Here is a 12,237-nt window from a genome sequence, read left to right as displayed (position 1 = left end):
TGATAAACTCTTTCACCACCTTTGCGAATTCAATCTTGGGTTTCTGTTTTTCGTCTAATCTTTCATACATCCACTGCCGTTCTAACCTTTTCATATTCTTATGTATCTACATTTCAATATATATATATATATATATATATATATATATATATATATATATATATATATATATATATATATATATATATATAGTGAAGTTCTTATAAGTCTCTCATATATTTTGAGTCCCTAAGTGCTCACTATATCTCTTGGATCTTCCAATATTGATGGTTGAGATTGAAAGCAAGAAACACACTTAACACTAATTAGTTTCGTATACACTAATTAATTTCACTTTCTCTCTCTAGCTTTAATTATACATTCACTAATTGATTATCCTACACAATTAACACTATCTTTTGTCTTCTTATACTTTCAAGTTTATACAATTTTTTTTTGAGAGAAAGTTTATACAAATTTTATGATACTTTTACTGTTTTAAAAGTGTAACTTTAACAAAAAAAAGTGTAATAACTTTAACAAAAAGAAAGCGGTTTTGATGGATATTATTTTGAAATTTCAAAATTTGAAGCAAGTTTACGACAAATTTTGCGTTTTACGACAAATTTGAAATTTTGAAGCAAGTTTACGACAAATTTTGAGAAATATTATTTTGAATTTTTCAAATTTTAACACAACTCATTGTAAATTGAGTGAGTTATAAGTGTAACTTTAGTCTCTTAGAAGTGTAACTTTAGTCCATTAAAGTGTAATTTTATTCCATTAAATTGTAATTTTAGTCCAGAAGTGTAACTTTAGTCCATTTAAGTATAATTTTAGTCAATTAAATTGTAACTTTAGTCCATTGAGAGTATATCTCTAGTCCATATTATTCCATATTAAAAGTGTAACTTTAATCCATTGAAAGTGTAACTTTAGTCCATTGAGAGTGTAACTTTAGTCCATTGAGAGTATAACTTTAGTCATTGAGAGGGTAACCTTAATAGAGATAAGTGTAACTTTAATGGAGATAAGTATAATTTTAATAGATAAAAGTGTAATTTTAATGGAGAAAAGTGTAACTTTAATAATAGAGAAAAATGTAACTTTAACAGAAAAATGTAACTTTAATTGAAAAAAGTGTAACTTTAATAGAAAAAAGTGTAATTTTAATGGAGAAAAGTGTAACTTTAATAAGTGTAACTTTAATAGAGAAAAATGTAATTTTAATAGAGAAAACTGTAATTTTAATAAGTGTAACTTTAATAGAGAAAAGTGTAACTTTAATAGTAAAAATGTAACTTTAATAAAGATAAAGATGAAGATAAGTGTAATCTTAATAGAAATAAGTGGAATTTTAATACAGAAAAATGTAACTTTAATAAAGATGAAGATAAGTGTAATCTTAACTTTACTAGAAGATAAAAATCAACAAATAAAGAGAAAATATGGAAAAAAAATAGATCTAGGTTTAAATTTTTAAAACTAGATCTAACTTTTTCATTTGTTTTTTTTTTAAAAAAAAATAATTCTTCCACCATCACACCAACACCAACACAAGAAAAAAAATGATATTATGTGAGATCAAAAATTTTAAAAAATCAAATTTCTTTTCAAAAACTTATATCTAAAAATGCATGTAACAAGACAAAAAACATAAACAAAATCCGAGAAAAAAAATTTAAACAAATACATAAACAAAATCTGAAAAAATAAAAAATAAGATAAAACTATATGAGATTTAAGGGAAAAAATCAAAAAAAATTTTTTTAAAACACCTATCCAGATCTGAATTTTTTTTAAAAAAAAAAAAAAAAAAAGTCGCGGGAGAGCAGAAAACGAGGAAAGAGCCCAGATCTGCGTTGCGGCGGGTGTGTTGCGTTGTGGCGGCTGGAGTGGAGGTGAAGAGGGCGTGTCAGGTTGTGGCGGCTGGAATGGTGGTGGCTGGAGGGTGTGGCCGTGTGGGTGCTGTTGATGGTGTGGTGGTTCAGTGTTGCGGCTGTGAGGGCGAAGGTGCGGTGGTGGCCTGGTAGGTTGTGTGTCGGGTGAGGGCGAATGGGCGTGGTGGTCTGGTGGGCTGTTGGCGGCGGGAAGGCGAGGGTAGTAGTAGGGGTGGGTGGTGGTGATGGTGTGGGGTGTGGTGGTGGCGGGTTGAGGTGGTGGGGTGTGGGGGTGGCGGGTAGGTTTTGGTGAGTGAGGGAGTTTTAGAGTTTTATTTATTTGGATTTTAGAGGGAGAAAATGAATGATATTACGTGAGATGAGAGAGAAATAAATGAAGGAAAAATGATATATAGTGAATTAAGGTGGATTAGTGATTAATTAGTGAGGTAGAGAGAGAGAGTGACTAAGTTAGTGTATTAATCCCCTTTTCTTCTTCTAATCTCAACCATCCATTTTCCTCATCCAATGGCTTGGATGACGACTTATGGACTCACACTTGAGGGAAGGACTCACTTGATCCTAGTACTATATATATATATATATATATATATATATATATATATAGAGGTAGGATCCGGTGAGAACGAACACTCGGTGAGAACGGTGAGAACGAACACTAATTATAGAATAAAAATAAAAATATAAGGTCCTTAATCATACGCAAGCTACATCACTCTACCCAAACCACTTATCACTCCCACCACCTACTGCTTCGCTCTCGGACCACTGTCGGCACCGCCCGAAGGTCACCACCACGCCGGCGCCACCAGCAGCTGCTTACCTCGCCGGTCAGCACCATGTCGGTTGTCCCTCGCCTATCTAACCCAAACCTAACCACCCATCATCTTGCTCGTTACCACTCATCAGCTGCCATTGCCTCTGATGACGACCATTATCAACGTTGGAGAACCATCGGCGAACATTTACGGTACCGGCGCAACTCCGGCGATTGAGCATCACAAGCGCCCAAAAAATCGCGATTTGCAAAGCCTAGATCTGGTTTTTCTTTCATCGATTGCTGCTGCCGATGACTACCAACACTAAGCTGGCCAACAACCATAATGTCGACAACTCCGGCGATGACCCAATTCATGAACCTTCGTCGGAATCAGTTCTCAGCCTTAGTTGATTTCTCATCTATTACAAATTTACAATGTATCTACACTACTTTTTAATGCATCTAACCACTAATTTAATGTATCTAACGACTAATTTAATGTATCTAACATTAATACACAAATTTAGTTACAAGGTACATTAAAATTGGTTTGAGGTACATTATTATATAAACCAAATACTCTAATTTCTTTTTGACGAAATTGATTTTGTAGTGAAATTTAGAGAAGAGTAAGAGGTTTGGAGACGGTAACCGCACAGCACATGTAGTTCACCACAATGATTCCAGTTGCTTCTGAGCTTTTTGGGCTGAAAAGTTTCGGAGTAATATTCCATTCATGATGCTTGGCAATCCTGTGGGTGCATTCCTCTTCTCAAGCCTGCTGGCAGGATCAGTATATGACGCAGGATCAGTATACGACGTCGGTAATGGAGTCATGGAGAGCGCTTAGTATAGCCTGTGATTTGTCGCTGTCATCTAGATTGTCGGCATGAAGTGAAGAAGAGCGTTTAAAATTAGTCAAAGGTTCGTCGGCGTCATTATCGGCGGGAGTGAAGTACTGTCAATATATTGTAGTGATGGATATTGATGTTAACGTTGGATGTTGTCAGCTGTTTGGGGTTATGTTATGGACTTTTGTCTTTTGGGCCATTGGGTATTAAAACAATTGAACCCAGCGAGAGAAAATCTAGTCTGATGTTAAGTATAAGGCTAGAGTATAAAAGTGTTCTCACCGTTCTCACCGAATGATCGTTCTCACCGGATCCTAAATCTATATATATATATATATATATATATATATATATATATATATATATATATATATATAGTAGATACCTCGTTTCTGCACCTCTCGCAAACCACCCGGTGATGATTGGGCCGCATGTTTGGTACGCGGAACGATTTGTGACAGTTCGTAAGTTTATCGTCAAGTGATTGCTCAAACACTAATGTCTACCTCTTAGTTGTCATCTACGCGCCGATACGGTCGTTTTGACAGTAATTAGAGTACATTTGGAGTCCGGGCCTAAAACCGTCTCCATTTTCTGATAACCGTAAAATCCGAGTCAGAATGTTCTGGAATGTTCCGGATATTTCTATTCCATATTTTATAAATATTTCACAATCTTTATTCTTTGGTAAACAATTTCCCATAATATTCATACAAAAGATTAAGGAAAACCAAATTATTCCGTCCTTCCATAACTTAAACACGGAAATCTTTCTTCCGCAAGAGGAAACCACTTGGGAACAGACGCAGCAGGTGCTGCGCCTCTTCCAAGAGACGCAGTGACTGCTGCACCTCTTCCCAGGTCCTTTTCTGCGTATTTTTCGTATTTTTTTCATATCTTTCCGAGATTCACTTCCAAAGTCTCTCCGAAAACCCTATTCCTTCACGTGATTAGTATAAATAGGAGCCTTCGCTCCTCATATTTCTCACTCGAGTGTCCGCACTTCTCTTCTCCCTTTGCATTCTAGACCTTTGTTCTTACTTTTTGGCGTCTACGTGCTTGAACATTCGACCACGTAAACTCGGATCCTTCTAAGTACTAGCCTCGTTTGCATGACCGACCAATTTGACCAACTCCACATCAATCAACTTAATTAATCTAATCGTTTTTCCTCCTACGAGGGCACTTTCATCTACATTCGAGTCGAGCATCACTAATCGATAACTTAGTTCTTCTCGTTTCGTCAAACATGTAAGTCTGAGGGTGTAAATCCTTCTTTGTTTATTGTTCTTTACTTTTTGTATCATCATTAATGTAAGGTTTATGTCGAAAACATCTCTTAAAACCGATTTCTAAAACCGTGCTTCAAAACCCCTTTTTACGGATTTCCAGAAGACAAACCGTCGAGAAAGGACGCAACAACTGCTACGCCTCTTCGAAGGAGCGCAGCTGCTGCGCCTCTTCGTGAGGGCCGCAGCTTCCCGCTTCCTTTCTTCTTCATTCGCCCTCGTAATTAAATCAATCTTTGTTTGTTTTCTTTAATTCTTCGATACAACAGCATAATAATTTCATGTATATTATTTATCATTCTTTCACACGTAAAATTCATCATTAAATCCGACTTAAATCCCTTATAATCTCATATTTGCAGGTTTTCGTCATTAAATTCAACCCGGATTGTAGAAATTCGATTTGTTCATATCGGGTTTATGGAATTCGATCTTTGATATATTTTAATCTTTCTTTTGTCGTATTCGTCATTAATTTGTCATTAATTCGTCTTAATTCCGTCTCATCCATGTTTTATTGCTTTTATGACCATCAATCACATGTAAATAACCTATTAATCACTTCCATCCGAGTAAGTATATGTTAATTATCCATTAAAATCACCAATTTACATTAACGATTTGCAATTCCGGCTTCACAGCCAGAACTCACCCTTGGAACAGACGCAGCATCTGCTGCGCCTCTTCCAGAGGGCGCAGTCCCGCTGCGCCTGTTCCAGGTTGAGTTATGTCTCTGAACTCCGTTGTTGCTTGACCTAGTTTAATTAGCTTACGTATAATCTACTATTACTCGTATTATCGCCTACTGATCTGTTCGTTAATTCATTCGTTAATTCTTTCTCTTATTCTTTTTTTCTCTCAACTTATCCGTTTCAAAGGTATTTTCGACATAAATCAATGAAACCCGATGTAATTATTATAATTTTTATTGTAATTTTCTACCATTGTAATATTTATCGCATTTGTATGATTTATTTACGTGTTTTCACATGTAATTAAGCATTAAATCCTACTTTGACCCAATTGTATGCTAAATTAATTGTTAACCGACTTAGTTAATTCTCACATGTTAGGATTAAAACTTGGATGTTGCATTGCATGCATATAATCGACGATATATCGAGTATAAATGATGTCCCTAATCATTAGTAGAGGCCGCTATCGAGGCGGGCGGGATTAGGTGTTCGATCAAAAGAGCTTCCTAATACGTACCCTCACCCCTTACTCCAGATCTCTGTGAACACCCGTGTTCATTGGCATCCACGAGAGTCATTCTAGACATAGAATGCTAAGGGTAACGATTGCTTAGTGTTCATGTCACTACTTTGTGTCTTGACATGACACGAGGTATTCGAACGGTTCCAATTTCCCATAAAAATTGGTGGCGACTCCACAAAATGCAAACGCTTGTTCTCTCTCCCAAGCGCCCCCGTGGGCCCCGTTGTCCACAGTTTGGCGACGCTTGGGGAAAATACACTTACGTGTAGCCAAGGGTGAAACTTGAATAAGGTTAGGGAATAATTTGTACAAGACAATTGTCGGTTTTCATAACTCGGTCTTCCTAGACCTTTTTATTCGGCCTTCCTAGGCCCAACCCAACCCATTCGACCAATCGTCCCGTCTAAACGGTCCTAATTCTTATTTGGGCCTAAGGATGGATAGCGATTGACGTCATCCATACCATGATGCTTACTCTTGTTTGTATCAAGGACTTTCACTACTTGAGGAAATGGACTAGGAATCGGCCTTACTCTTGTTTGGTACGAACCTCTCCACAGACTTCGGGTTATATTGTTCGGTATGGCAACCCACCCTTTAAACCAAAACCCTTTTAAATGCACTCAGCATCCCGTTATAATGCTTGTATGAATGTTTGTACCTTACGTGATCACCATTTCTAAACGAAACCATGACGATTTTTGTAAAAATCAAAACCCTTTTTTAAACAGAAATTTCGAAAAAGGCCATTGATTAGCGCAAAACCCAGTCAAAATTCTGTCCGTTTGTCGAGTCAAAATTCGGGCCCAAGCCCATTTCAAAACCTCACTTCGAGTCCACTCCTACAACTACACTATAGTTGACTAGGATACACATTTTCAAAACTTTGTCTTTTCTTCAAAGCTCACTCAACACAAGTGGCACACACCCACTTCAAGAGTCAAAACATTTCTTCTCTTTGCAAGTGTGTTAGAATGGTCAATCGCGTTTTGATTCGTCGTCGATCTCTTATCCAGTTTTCAAGATGCCTGAAAGTGACGCTAACTTCAATCAACTTCAAGATGGTAATGATCGAATCCTAGCCGCATTAGCTCAAATCCAAGTTACCCAAGATCAAGTGTATGATCGTCTTGACACCATCGAGGGCCGGATCTACGCCGTAGAGGGGAGATTGCCTCCTCAAGAAAGTGAAGTAGTAGGTCACTTCGCGAGTGAATCCAAGGACGAAAATCCTCCCATGGGAATGATCGTAGTTTAGAAAAGACTCCAATACTTAGAGGAGCAATTGATGTACCTTAAAGGGGATGACATTTATAGGGAGAATAATCGCAAGTATGAGGCCGTCAATTCCAAATTGCCAACCAACTTCAATATGACGGATATCCCTAAATTCAAGGGGCACGAGAACCCTTTGAACCACATCCGTGCCTTCAAGGATTATATGTCTATCAAAGGCATCAAACCCGAGATGTTCTTAAGGATCTTTCCTTCATCTCTTGACACCATCCCAAAGCAATGGTTCTATTCTTTAGAACACAAGAAAATCGCTACTTGGGAAGATGCCGCGATCGAGTTTGCTAAGCAATATGCGGATAATGCCGAGATCCAAGTTAACATGCGCACTCTAGAGGTTCTTACCCAAAATGACAAAGAAGGATTCACCGACTTCCTAAGTAGGTGGAGGAAGACTAGTACCCAACTAGTTGAACGCCCGGATGAGGCTACCCTTGTGGAGAAGTTCGTGGATAATCTCAAAACCATCTATGCCAATCATTTGAGATACCAAAACATCAAAACTTTCAAGGACTTAACCGTACTAGGAACAAGGATTGAAGATAACATCCGTAAAGGGCTCTTGTCCAAAACGGTAGGTCGAGGATATCAAGGCTCAACAAGTCGTTCATACGGCTCCACTAGCAAGACTGATGAAGTTAACCTTCTTGAGCCATCCAAGAAAAGTACCCCACCAAGGAAATTCACAAACCTTGGGGATACTTACTCCAACGCTCTAAAAAGGTTAATGAAGCAAGGCAAACTCCAACCCATAGGACCTACTCCCGAACCTGAAAAGAAATCCAAGTTCTGGGACGAGAACTCGTACTGTGACTACCATAGGGGCAAGGGGCATGACACAGAAAAATGCTACAAATTGAAAAATGTGCTTCAAGACATGATTGAAGATGGGCGACTAGCAATACCGCCGGGAGGTAAACCCAACAACACTCAGAACCCTATTGGGATTCTAGTGATCACAAGTGAAGAATCTACCTTAGATTGTTCACACCTCATTTCTCCAATTGAAGATGAGATCCACACAATCGAGAGTAATGGACTCTACTCTACTATCTCTCCTACCATTTCTGACTTCATCACATGGGCAAGAAGTGTGGATAGGCAAGTTTGGGAATTGGAAAATGTGGTGACAACCTTACATGACCCCAACGCGACACCTAAGGAGCATGTGCCACTAATCTTCTCTCAAAATGCTACTATGCAAGAAATAGTCGCCGTGGTTGATAAACTAGTCGACCAAATCACACAATTGGAGGATGAAATCATTAGAATGAGGGGATTAGCTACAATCAACGAAGTATGGGCCGATGACGACGAGGACGAGTATCTCATTGAAAACTCCCTAGTCAAAGAAATAGTCCAAAATGGTGAAGACCAAGATGTGGACCACCTAACTCGTTCGGGGCGTCCATATCAAAGCACTACTCAAAATGGTCCAACCAACGTTGTCACGCCAAATGATAACGAAGATGACACCACTGATCATTTGGTCAAGCAATTACAGAAGACAAAGGCTGATCTTTCAGTCTGGCAATTGGTAGCAAGCTCATTCCCACATCGCCAAGCTTTACTGCAAGCCTTGGCCAAACTAAATGTAGCACATAACTCCACACCCGAAGATGTAGTCAACTTGGTCTTCCAAGAATCACCGAAGCTAAGTAATCCTATTACTTTCTCAGACGAAGATTTTCCACCTTTTGGCGCTAGTCACAACTTGGCTCTTTACATCACTGTCATTTGTCTAAAGAAGAATGTGCCAATGACCTTGGTAGATGATGGCTCCGCGGTCAACGTCATACCTCTCAAAACGGCATACAAACTAGGCATGAAAGAGTCGGATTGAACCCCCACCAATCAAGGTGTTCGCGCATATGATGGTACACGACGAAAGGTAGTAGGACTCGTTAACCTAACCATAGCCACAGGGCCAATTGAGCGAAAGGTTAACTTCCAAATAGTGGACATTGAAGCTTCCTTCAACATACTTCTAGGAAGACCTTGGATCCATGCTTCCAAGGCGGTGACATCCACCCTTCATCAAAAAATCAAGATCCCACTAAATGGAAAAGTGGTGACGATCACTTCGTCACCCATCAAGGCAATAATCGAAAAGAAGTCGAACAATCAAGTCCCTGCGGATCCAGTATATGAACTTGGGGGCTTCCAAAGCATAAATGTCATAGAAAGTGAATTGGCACCCTTATACTACGATCCCTACTCCAACTTGGTGGTCAACCACATACTCAAATCCCAGGGATACTTCCCTGGAATGCCTCTAAACCCCATCCGTAGAAACACCTTCGCACCATACAAGGAAGGCAACTCAAAAAGGATACCACTTGGACTAGGGTACAAACCCACCAAAGAAGAAGTTCTCGAGATGCTTGCTCAAGTTCAAAACCGTAAGTACGTGGGAGTCCAAATGCGACCCTATCTCCTTACCCTAAACGGATACTTCGTTAAGGAAGGAAGCCTAGAACTCTTTCACGGATTTCCCGAACCTTGGCACTATCTCGAGAGGAAGCTAGCCGGAATCGAGATCTTTCACGATTGCTACTTCATCCCTCCAGAAACGGTTCCTACCATCAAAGCCCGTCAAGCACCTTGCTTAGACGAACAAGCTGTTAGCCTATTGTTTGGAGATGATCGATTTTTTAGAGCCGCGCAGGATGAGATCATTACCATGATACTACAAGACGATCACTTCAATCCTACCGCGTTAATCATAGAAATAAACGCGAATCAACAGAAAGGATGGAGAAAATCAATCAAGTGGACCAACAATCAAGGAAGACTCTTCAAGCTCACCACTGGAGAAGGAGAGATGTTCAATGGAGAACCAGAAGACGATGAATTCGAGTCGGAGTCGGAGTCGGAGTCTAGAGAAGTCACTAAGGAGTCTCCTCCCGTCGTCATCCCCATTCCCTTTGTTTCTCCTAGCTTAGCCTTGAGTAGTAATGTGTAGTTCGAGAAATGTCCCAACCATCTGTCCCTTTACCGCCACCGACCACACGATCGATGGCTTCTTTGTTTCAACTTTTCTCAAACTTTAACATGAATAAATCAGGTTCTGCTTACTCTTTGTGTTATCTTGAGTGCAATTCTGTTTACGATGATACTGAGGATGACCAAGACCCAGACTCAATTGAAATACCTCCCTACGTAGCCAAAGAAATACTACAGGAAGGGGAAGGGGGACCAGTAATAGAGGACACCGAACCCATCAATGTAGGAACCGAACTAGAACCCCAAGAACTTAGGATATGGACTACCTTGAGCTCTACCGAAAGGGCCGACTTCATAGACCTCCTACACGAGTTCAAAGACGTCTTCGCATGGTCCTACAAAGACATGCCAGGGATTGACAGGGATATTGCCGAGCATAGAATTCCGATTAAGCCAGGTTTCAAGCCTGTAAAACAGAAACTTCGCCGGATGAGAACAGAATGGGCTCTCAAGATTAAGGAACAAGTCGATAAGCAATTCAAAGCCGGGTTCATCAAAGTTTCCGAGTATTCTGACTGGGTAGCCAACATAGTACCTGTACCAAAAAAGGATGGGAGAATCCGTGTTTGTGTTGATTTTAGAGACTTAAACAAAGCAAGTCCTAAGGATGACTTCCCTCTACCACATATTGACATATTGGTGGACAATACTGCGGACCACGCATTACTATCCTTCATGGATGGATATGCGGGTTATAACCAAATCAAGATGGCCATAGAAGACATGCATAAGACCGCTTTTGTCACTCAATGGGGAACCTATTGCTATACGGTAATGCCGTTTGGGTTAATCAACGCCGGAGCTACATATCAACGCACCGCAACTACAGTCTTACATGACATGATGCACAAGGAAGTTGAGGTATACGTAGACGACATGATTGTCAATCCAAGGATAGAGAAGGGCATATTGCGAACCTTCGCAAATTTTTCGCAAGGCTACGAAAGTACAACATGAGGCTCAATCCTCAGAAGTGCGCATTCGGAGTAACATCTGACAAACTCCTGGGATACGTCGTTAGCCAACGAGGTATAGAAATAGACCCTTCCAGGATCAAGGCTCTGATCGAAATGCCACAACCTCAAACAGAAAAAGAAGTCAGAGGATTCCTAGGGAAAGTGCAATATATAAGTCGATTCATATCGAAACTCACCATGATTTGTGAGCCTATCTTCAAGAACCTCAAGAAAACGGATCACACCATGTGGGATGATGATTGTCAAAAGGCATTTGATCGAATCAAGGAGATATTGGCTAAACCACCAGTGCTCATGCCACCTCAACGAGATCAACCTCTTGGTTTATATCTCACAAGAATGGCAAAAATGACCATGGGTGCCATGCTAGCTCAAATCGTAGGAAGCGAAGAAAGGGCTATCTACTACCTTAGTAAGAAGTTCTTGGAGTACGAGTGCAAATATTCACAACTCGAAAATACATGCCTCGCTCTTGTGTGGGCGACGAAGAAGCTACACTATTACATGCTTAGCTACTCCGTCAAAATATACTCCAAAATGGATCCAGTCAAATACCTCTTCAAAAAACCCGTCCTCAACGGACGTCTAGCAAGATGGACTTTGATGCTCTCGAGTTCGATCTCAAAATACGTGCCCCTGAAAGTTATAAAGGCGCGCTTGCCGAATTCTTTGTGGAGAATCCCATCAATGATGCACAAACGATAGACACTTGGTCATTTCCAGACGAGGATATACTCCAAACTGATGTAGACTCCTGGGACCTTTACTTTGACGGGGCATCAAACTTAAGGGGATTTGGAATAAGAGTGTTGCTCATTTCTTCTGAAGGTGAGCATACATTAATCTCTCACAAACTCGACTTGAGGTGACAAATAACGCCGCAGAATCGAAGCTTGTCTCATTGGACTACAAGCGGTGAGCTTAGGCATTAAAAACCTCCGAGTACATGGGGATTCATCCCCG

Source organism: Silene latifolia, chromosome X, assembly GCF_048544455.1.
Source record: "Silene latifolia isolate original U9 population chromosome X, ASM4854445v1, whole genome shotgun sequence".
NCBI lineage: Eukaryota > Viridiplantae > Streptophyta > Magnoliopsida > Caryophyllales > Caryophyllaceae > Silene > Silene latifolia.
This window is presented reverse-complemented; position numbering follows the sequence as displayed.